Source organism: Tenrec ecaudatus, chromosome X, assembly GCF_050624435.1.
Source record: "Tenrec ecaudatus isolate mTenEca1 chromosome X, mTenEca1.hap1, whole genome shotgun sequence".
NCBI classification, from domain to species: Eukaryota; Metazoa; Chordata; class Mammalia; order Afrosoricida; family Tenrecidae; genus Tenrec; species Tenrec ecaudatus.
Genome location: NC_134548.1, coordinates 153141617 through 153150884, shown reverse-complemented (window position 1 = coordinate 153150884; position 9268 = coordinate 153141617). Strand labels below are relative to the sequence as shown.

General features: G+C 43.5%; 1 pseudogene; it reads left to right on the top strand.

Moving 5' to 3' along the window:
* Positions 1-3643: 3643 nt before the first annotated feature.
* Positions 3644-8517, top strand: LOC142433801 (non-selective voltage-gated ion channel VDAC3-like; annotated as a pseudogene).
* Positions 8518-9268: the final 751 nt, after the last annotated feature.

Sequence of the window (9268 nt, the reverse complement as noted above, 5' to 3'; positions counted from 1 at the left end):
ACTTATATGAAATAAACAAACATATGATGATGATGCCTGTCGAGGGTAGGAGAAAAGGGGCATATGGAATTGATGTTAATGGGGGTGGGGTATTTGGGAAAAACCAAACTCCAAACTCAATGGCACAGAGTCTTCGCCAACTAACTGTGATCCTAGAGCACAGGATAGAACTGCTCCTGGGAGTTTTGGAGCGTGGAAGTAGCAAGCCCAGTCTTTTCCTGCCAGGAAGTTGGTGGTTTGGAATGGTGGTGGGTCTTGCGGATAGCAGCCCAGCGGGTAACCGCTACACCACCACAGTCCCTTTGGGGAAATAGTGATAGCACAACCTGAAACATGCCATCGGTGCCAGTGAATTATAAATGTGGAGGTTGTTGCATTGGAAAATGCTTTGGGGTGTGTACTTTCACAATGTGGCTAATACCATCCAACCAGGAAACACCAAAGCACCCTACTTATGCTATCTGTGCCAGTCTCCAAATTGGTCCATGAAAACGAGAGGTCTTCTCCCTAACCCAGAGGGAGGTGATGAAAAGAGAATTAAACAGCATATGTGAAACTACTTTGAAAGTATAACAGTTACAACAAATGTGTTCTCTTTCCTTGAGTCTCGGATGCATGTGTCTGGCTAATCCCATTAGGAAATTAATGGAGCCATCCCTGAAGATAATTACGTATTCTTTTTCAAATAGCATTTGTTGTAGAGCATCATTGCATTCTATATATCATTGAGTCAGATGACTGCAATTTCATATTTGAAAAACAAAGAAGTTTTGTTTTGTTTTGCTCAGGATCATGGCTGTTATGAGGAAATTCACTTTATCTGCTGAAGAGCTAATTTTAAAAAATCATGGAAAGAAATGAGTGACACAATTGGCATTCCACAGCTAACCAAACGGTTGGTAGTGTGAACTACCCTGGCAGCACCAGAGAAAGAAGGCTCGATAATCTGCTTCCAAAGACAATACAGCCCAGCAAACGCTATCGTGTACAGTTCTACACCGGAGCACCTGGAGCCTCCATGCACACAATCAACGCGGCAACAACAGCCTGCGAGGGCTGTGGTTTTTCACAGCAGCAGCTTAGACACAAACAAAACCAATTATAAGCAACCAGGGATATTATCATTTGTGCTAAATGTTAGTTCAAGGTAAAGTTTTATTGAGGACCTACTAACTGCCAAGGAACCCTACTGGTGTAGTCTTTATGTGTTGGGCTGCTAACCTCAAGATCAGTGGTTCGAAACCATTAGCTTCTCCTTAGGAAAAAGACGGGGCTTTCTAAACCTGTAAAGAGTAACTGTCTTGAAAACTCACAAGGGTAATTTCACCTTGTCCTACAGGGTCACTAGGGGTCAGAACAGGCTCAATGTCAGTGAGGCGTTTTGAAGTATCTGCCAGACACTGTGAAGGGACTAGTTATCCGATGACAAGAAGCAGTCCCTCTCCTCAAATGCAATGCAACTGCATAGGAGCCTTCTAAGGTGGCATGTGATTGGTGCTGTCCCAGATTTGCGCCAAAAAGGAAGGGAAAGGTGAAGCAATCGACTAGCAGGTTGACACAGGTTCACATGGATGAAGGAAGACTCAGGAAGACACAAGAGTAGAAATCAAAGAAGGAGGGTGGGTCGCATAATTTACCCAGAGGGATTGGCAAGTCATTTGAACTGTTGAATAAAAATTCAATGATCTGAAATGTAAACTCCCACCCTGATTCACAATGAAACAAAAAAATTGTTTCACAAAAATAGACTTGCAAAGAGGTAGTGAACTCTTGAGTCCTTGGAGAGGCCAGGATGCATCTAGGCTCTTAGGGAAGCAGATCTCAACTAGAGAGAGTCCAGCATGGGGCTTGGCTGGCTGGGGTGGGAATGGGAGTGGAGCCATTTTGCTTCTGTCTCAAAAATGCCTTTGGCTGCTGTGGCATTATTTCGGAAGGCCACCAGGTAGGGGTGTGACTCCATGAAAAAGAGACCCTACCTACCCCTTTGCCACTGAAATGTGAGTATTCCCTCTTATCCGACGAGAAAGTTGGGTATTTTCACCATTGACAGTTGGGCAAAGAATTTCAAGACTATCAGAAGGTGTGGCCACTAGATTGGTGACAACATTTCCAATAACTAAATTTGGCACCACCGATCTCCTTTGAAAAATCGATTCAGTCTCAATTACAAGTGGGAATCACAGCTGTGTTAGGGCATTGTCTCTTGCCTACTTGAGTCACTCGCTACTCCTTCCCCTCAGCTCATTGTCCATTGTATTTATCTTTCTCTATTTCATCTAATTATTCAGAATGGAAATTTGGGGTACATCTTTCCTGTTGTGCTATATATATTGAACAGCTTTAGATTTCCCGTTCTTCTACCATAGAATATTATTGCCAGCTTCCAAAAAAAAAGAGGGCTCAAACTTGTCCTTTTTCTTTACTTATGTGACTGAGGTGCAGTGCCGTGTTACACATGGTTCTTCTAGCCAGAGTCTTTGTAACTCCAACCACACGACTTTTTTCTGATGGGTCTGAGTAAGAGAAGTTTGGGGGAAGATGCCGATAGGATAGGACTCCATGGTTAGTGATCGTGAACAGGGTTGGATCGTAAGAACTTAGACATCAAATGAGGAGATTGGTCAACTTTGCCATCCTGATAGATTTAAAAGGAGCCATCTCAAGAAAGGGACTTCACTACTATCAAGACTGAAGAGCCAGGGTGGAGAGGAGACCCAAAGTCCATCTGTAGACAATTGGACATCCCCTCACAGAAGGGTCACAAGGTAGGGACGAGCCACCCAGGATGCAGTATAGCGCCGATGACACATACAACATTCCTCTAGGTCTTTAATGCTTCCTCCCCCTCCCCACTACTATGAACCAACTTCTACCTTACAACTCTGGCGAGACCAGAGCATGTACACTGGTAAAAATAAGAGCTCTCAACACGCGGAATCCAGGACAGATAACCCCCTCAGGAATAATGGGAGTAACAATACCATGAGGGTAAGAGTAAGGTAGGGGGAACCAATCACAATGATTGACATATAATAGCACCCCTCAGGGTGATGAACAACAGAAACATGGGTGGAAGAAGACAGCGGATGGTATAAGATATGAAAATAATTGCAATTCATAATTTATCAAGGGCTCATGAGGGTGAGGAATGGAGGGAAAAAATTAGGAGCTGATATCAACGCCTGAAGTAGATAGAAAATGTTTTGAAAAGGATGGCTACAAATGTACAAATGTGCTCAACACAATGGATGCATGGTTTGTTATAAGAGCTGTAAGAGCCCCCAATAAAATGATTTATTAAAGGTTTAAAAAAAGAAAAGACCGAAGATCCAGGAGTGGAATGTGCCCTTTGGACCCTGAGACTCCTGCTCAGTGAACCTCTTTGATTCCGGGACCGAAAGCTATGACACCAGAAAACTAGCAGAACAGTGGCAAAAGCAGAACCAAGAGCCAGAGCACAAGACAGGCAGACCAATGGGCTTCCCAGACCACAGAGTAAAGCTGAGCAGCTTTGAGCTAGAAGCTTCTTTGCAGACTAGGGTGCCCCCAGACACGCAACTGGGGGAACTAGGTTTGTTGACTGATAGAGCTGAAGGCCTATCAGCAGCACCCAAAGAGCTTTGGAACATTGCCCAAGCGTGACATGGACTGTGTGGCTGATAAGCCAAAGACTAGCGAGAGCACAGCCAAGAGGCGGCGGCTGTCTGGACCAAAGAATGGTATCCTGAAGATTTCTGATGTCAAACTATAGTCTGCTACCTTCCCTTATAAATTGTGTATATGGTCTGTGAGTTCTATATGACCATTGCAATGGGTTACTGAAGCTAGCTGAGACACAGAGGGCTGTGGAAAGGGCAGTTGGGATCAGAATTGTAAAGAATGTTGTAGGATGAGAGCATGGGTGACCCTGGCCTTAGAGGAATCCACCTTCGGCTGATGTAGTTTGAGCCACCTCCACCTTGTGAGTCAGAAGATGTCAGACACAGTGTGTCTGTCTTTTAAAAATACATACAGGGACATCTGTTTAAGTTTTCCCTGAAAACTAGTGGTCTTCCATAGACACAGAAAATTAGTGTTCCACCCTAAATTGTACAACACTGATTCTTAATTTTTTTGCGAGTAGGGTTGAAAATGCATGTTCTGGTAGGTCTGCCTTGGGTCATTGTACACACCCTGCTACTTCTATGTTGCTCACCTTCCCGACACAACCACTCTAGACAAAGCGGGCGAATAAGCAAATGTGGTGAAGAAAGCTCATGGTGCCTGGTTATCAAAAGATATAGCATCTGGGGTCTTAAAAGCTTGAAGGTAAACAAGCGGCCATCTAGCTCAGAAGCAACAAAGCCCACATGGAGGAAGCACACCGGCCTGTGTGATCACGAGGTGCCGAAGGGATCAGGTATCGGGCATCATCAGAACAAAAGATTTTACCATAGTGAATGAGAGGGGGGGGGGAGTGCAGAGTGGAAACCCAAAGTCCATTTGTCGGCCACTGGACATCCCCTGTCAGAGGGGTCTTGGGGAGGAGAAAAGCCAGTCAGGGTACGATGTAACAATGCTGAAACATACAACTTTCCTCTAGTTCCTAAATGCTTTCCCCACCCCTACCCACCTACTATCATGATCCAAATTCTCCCTTGCAAGGCTAGCTAGACCAGAGGATGTACACTGGTACGGATAGGAACTGCAAACACAGGGAATCCAGGGTGGATGATCCCCTCAGGAGCAGTGGTGTGAGTGGCCATACTGGGAGCGTAGAGGGAGGGTGGGTTAGAAAGGGGGAACCGATTACAAGGATCTACGTGACCTATTCCCTGAGGGACAGACAACAGAAAAGTGGGTGAAGGGAGACGTCAGACAGGGCAAGATATGACAAAATAATAATTTATAAATTATCAAGGGTTCATGAGGGATGGGGGAGCAGGGAGGGAGGAGAAAATATGAGGACCTGATGCCCGGGGCTTAAGTGGAGAGCAAATGTTTTGAGAATGATGAGGGCAATGAATGTACAAATGTGCTTTACACAGTTGATGTACGTATGGATTGTGATAAGAGTTGTATGAGCCCCTTAAAAACTATTAAAAGATAAAAATAAAAACCCCGCTACACACACACACACACACACACACACACATACACACAGTGTCTTTGATGCAGAACTGAGGAGCCCACTTGAATAATCTTTGCAGTAAATTCTTATTGTCTGTCTGTCCAGCTATCTACATTAAAGACTGGCCTCCAGGCACTAACCTACACTTATTCTCAGATTCTCAAAGATGGGCAGAAGACACCTTTGGCAACCATAAGGTCTGTTCAAAACTTAACAGAACATCCACTCTGTGGTCTTGACTACTTTCCAACTCCAATGAACTGGGCTAAACAGCATTGACGTCAAAACCCTCAGAAATATTTTCTACCTTTGCTTTTCCCACAGGGAAAAACCCTGGAAATCACAAAGATCAGTTTCTTTACATTCCAACTAGTTATTTTCTCTCTTTTATTCAGTGTCCCCTAAACAGATAGTTCTCAGTCCTACAGCTGTGTCAAAATTCCCTGGGGGAACTGGCTGAAAGCACACATGGTCCTGGTTACTAGCCTAGACCGAGTTGCTAGAATGCCACTCAAGGAATTTCAGAATCCCTTCATCCTCAAGGGCATCATTCTTTCTTGTAGTCTCCCCTAAATGATTCTGTGATATACAGAATTGAGTTCGCCATCCTTAACCTTTAGCCTGAGTCCTTTTCTCTTCCAACCAAAGGTCATTTTCCCCCACAGTGTATTCCTGAAAAAGGTGTATGATATGCCTCTCAAACACAGGCAAAACTAATCACTCGGTCTCCTGCCTTTTCTGGACTCTGGACAACTATGAGAATGACTGACTCTGAAGGGCCTTTCAGAGGCCTCCCCCCCCCAAATTAATTCACTTGAATGCAAATCAGTGCCCAATATTTATTTGCAGTAGGGAGAGAATAATGAACAAATCATGTAAGGTCCCCTTATAAGGAATATCCCCCAAGGCCCATACCAGAAGAACTCGACGGAAGCCCGGCTGAACGAACTGGGCCTTACCTCAAAACTCCCTGTTCCCTTGGACTTACAACTCAAATAGCTGATGGAAGAGAGAGCAAAGGATGGGGAAGTTGGCTTACTGACCCATGGAAGTGGAGCTGCGTGCCTTTGGGTTTGGGCTTACAGCAGAATGTTATGCCCCATTAAGCATTAGCAGACCTGAAACTTTGTGACATACCCTGTTAAACAAGTGCCCTAAGAACTTCTCACTAGCAGTACTATTTAACTTCCTTAATTAACCATTTAATCATAACTCTCCCCTCCTCCAACCCCCGTGAATTCTGTGTAGCCATTACAGTGGATATTCGAACCCAGTGAGATCAAATAAGAGAAGTAAAATAGAGTACATTAATTAAAACAATTTTACCTGCTTCATAGTATGTGTTGTGTAAGTGTTAGTAATTAACACGGCAGCTGCATTACGTTTCTGGGATTTTCCTCCATTCCATCAACTGATTATTTTTTAAGCAGCTATCATTACAGCCAGATACTAAACTAAACACTGAGCATACAGTAGTGAACAGAATGCACTTGGTCCTTGGTATTCTGGAGGAAGAGGAGATAGAAAATAAGTTATTTCAAGCAGCCTTGTACTTGGTTTTGCATTACAATGAAGAAAATCCAAGAAGTTTTAATGCATGCCAGTGACCACCCAAGGCACACATGGTCTCTGTACACCTGGAGAAACAGAAGAAGATAGAAAGTCAAGGACAGGAGGCAAAAAGAGGCAAGTGTGCCTCATTGCCACCATGAAACATTGTCTCCTTTTCCATGAAACCAGAAGAGCTGGCTGGTTCCAAGCTACCAAGACTGAAGCATGTGAATATTGCTCAAAAAGGAGAATGGCTAAATGGAATGTCAAATTCACATGGACTCCTTGAAACTATTATCCTAAGATATTCTTTAAAAACCTCCCCTGAAATCTTTAAACCAGAAAATAGTATAGCGTTCCTCGTTACAAATGTCCATCTTGAGCATTGTGCTTTCTAGATTTATCTCTATGGGATCACATGGACAACGGTAACTCAAGATTAGGTAGGAATCTTAGGGGGCAGTGTGCTTCTGAATGAAGGAAGAACAGCTCAGAAAATGAGGGGGACAGTGGTTCTGCCACTCAAAGAGTAGTCAATTGTCACCAAATGGGACAGGTAAAAAGGGTTGGATTGCTGTATGTGCTGAACAAGAATAATGAAAGAAGGTTACAAGAGTAGGAGGCAGGATGGAGTGAGACGCCTCCTGGGAGGAATTAGGAAAAGTCTTTCTTTCTATGGCATATAAAACAGGCAGAAGGATGGCAATTGCAAACATTGTGAGCAGCAGAGGACCTCGGCATCCTGAGAGAACTGTCAGAATATCAGTGAGACCAGAAAGATCCTAGTGATCATGGGGGTATGTGGCATAAGCTTTAAGTGCTTACCAATGCTTAAGTTCTCTTCCTACTGACCATTCCACCTAGACTACCTTGTCCAACCTCTCTTTGCATTATGTGTCTACATGACAGATACAGCCAATGTAGTGTGAGCAAAGGTGAAATCCACCATGTCCTGAATCCATAAAACCCTCTAGGCTTTTGAAGACGACCTTCAGTGTTGCCCTGGTGGAACAGACTGGTCCTCTGGTTGGGGATGTGTGTAAAACACCGACTTATTGTAACCTCGACTGCCAACGTGTCTTCAACAAAGGATATGGTTTGTCATCATAAAATCGACCTGAGAACCAAGTCTTGTATTGGAGTGGAATTTACTACTTCTGGTCATGCTAACCGTGATACAGGAGAAGCACCTGACAACCTAGCGGCCAAATAGAAGGTTTGTAACTAGGGACTTACCTTCACCCAAAAAATGGAACTGAAATCTCTTTGGAGCATAAGTTGGCTGAAGGCTTGAGACTGACTCTTGCTACCGTCTTTGTCCTGAACATAAAAAATAATGGTGGGAAGTTGAAGGCCTCCTATAAACAGGATTGTCTCAGTCTTGGCAGACATGTTGACATCTATTTCTCTGGACCAACCATCTATGGCTTGGCTGCGTTGGCCTTTGAAGATTGGCTTGCTGGCTGTCAGATGAGTTTTGACACAGCCAAATCCAAACTATCACAGAATCATTTTGCCCTGGGTTATAAGGCTGCAGACTTCTAGTTGCACACTTGTGTGAATGATGACACTGAATTTATAGGTTCTGTCTACTAGAAGGTTAATAAAAATATTGAAAGTCAGTAAACCTCACTAGGACGGCAGGCAGTATCAACACCCATTTTGGCATTGCTGCTAAATACAAGTCAGGTTGTAGAACTTTTCTGTCTAATGTAAATCAAGCCAGCCTGATCAGACTTGGCTATACTCGGTCCCTTCGACCAGGAGCCAAATGGACCCTATCAGTTGTAATTTATGGGAAGAACTTCAATGCCAGAGCTCTCAAAGTTGTTCCCGGATTTGAACTAAAAACTTAATGTGATATTGAGTTAAGCATCAGATTGGTCCCTGGAGGTAAAGAGGTAAACAACTCGCTATGTTTTGGCTTTGCAATTCTTCTGTGAAACTTCACAAGTGTGAACTTTTTATTCTTCCAAAGAATTGTACTCCTCCCTGTTCTGGAATCTAGAGATTGTAGGTCCATCCTAAGGGAGGTAATTGGAGGCATGCATGGAAGTTGTCATGTTTGTGCCACATGTCAGTACAGTCCCTCGGTGTTATTTTCTGTGTGTTCCTCAATGACAGCGCCGTGTGTTGTTATAAAGGAAATGACCGGACCCTCCAGTTTGTGCAGCATGTCCTGCATGCCCCGCACTGATTTTTCATGATCTTTTATTATAATGGCCTTTGTGCTATAGTGGACTCTTTGGTTTTCACATCACAGTAAAATAAATCCATCACATTTGAAATATTAACAAAAAACCTTCAACATTAATTTTAGCCTATAACTTAATGGTAGCCCTAATCTAAGAACAATTAGTGCTTATGACACGGCCCAACTTAGTACTCAGCTCCTAGACGAGATCATTGAACATATGGGTGCTGTAGCAAAATGTGGCGAAGAAACTCAGCTATCAGAAAGAACAGCATCTTGGCTCTTAAAGGCCTTTTTTTTTAACAATTTATTGGGGCTCATACAATTCTTATCACAGTTCATACATATACATACATCAATTGTATAAAGCACCTCTGTACAGTCCTTGCCCTAATCATTTTTTTCTCTTTTCT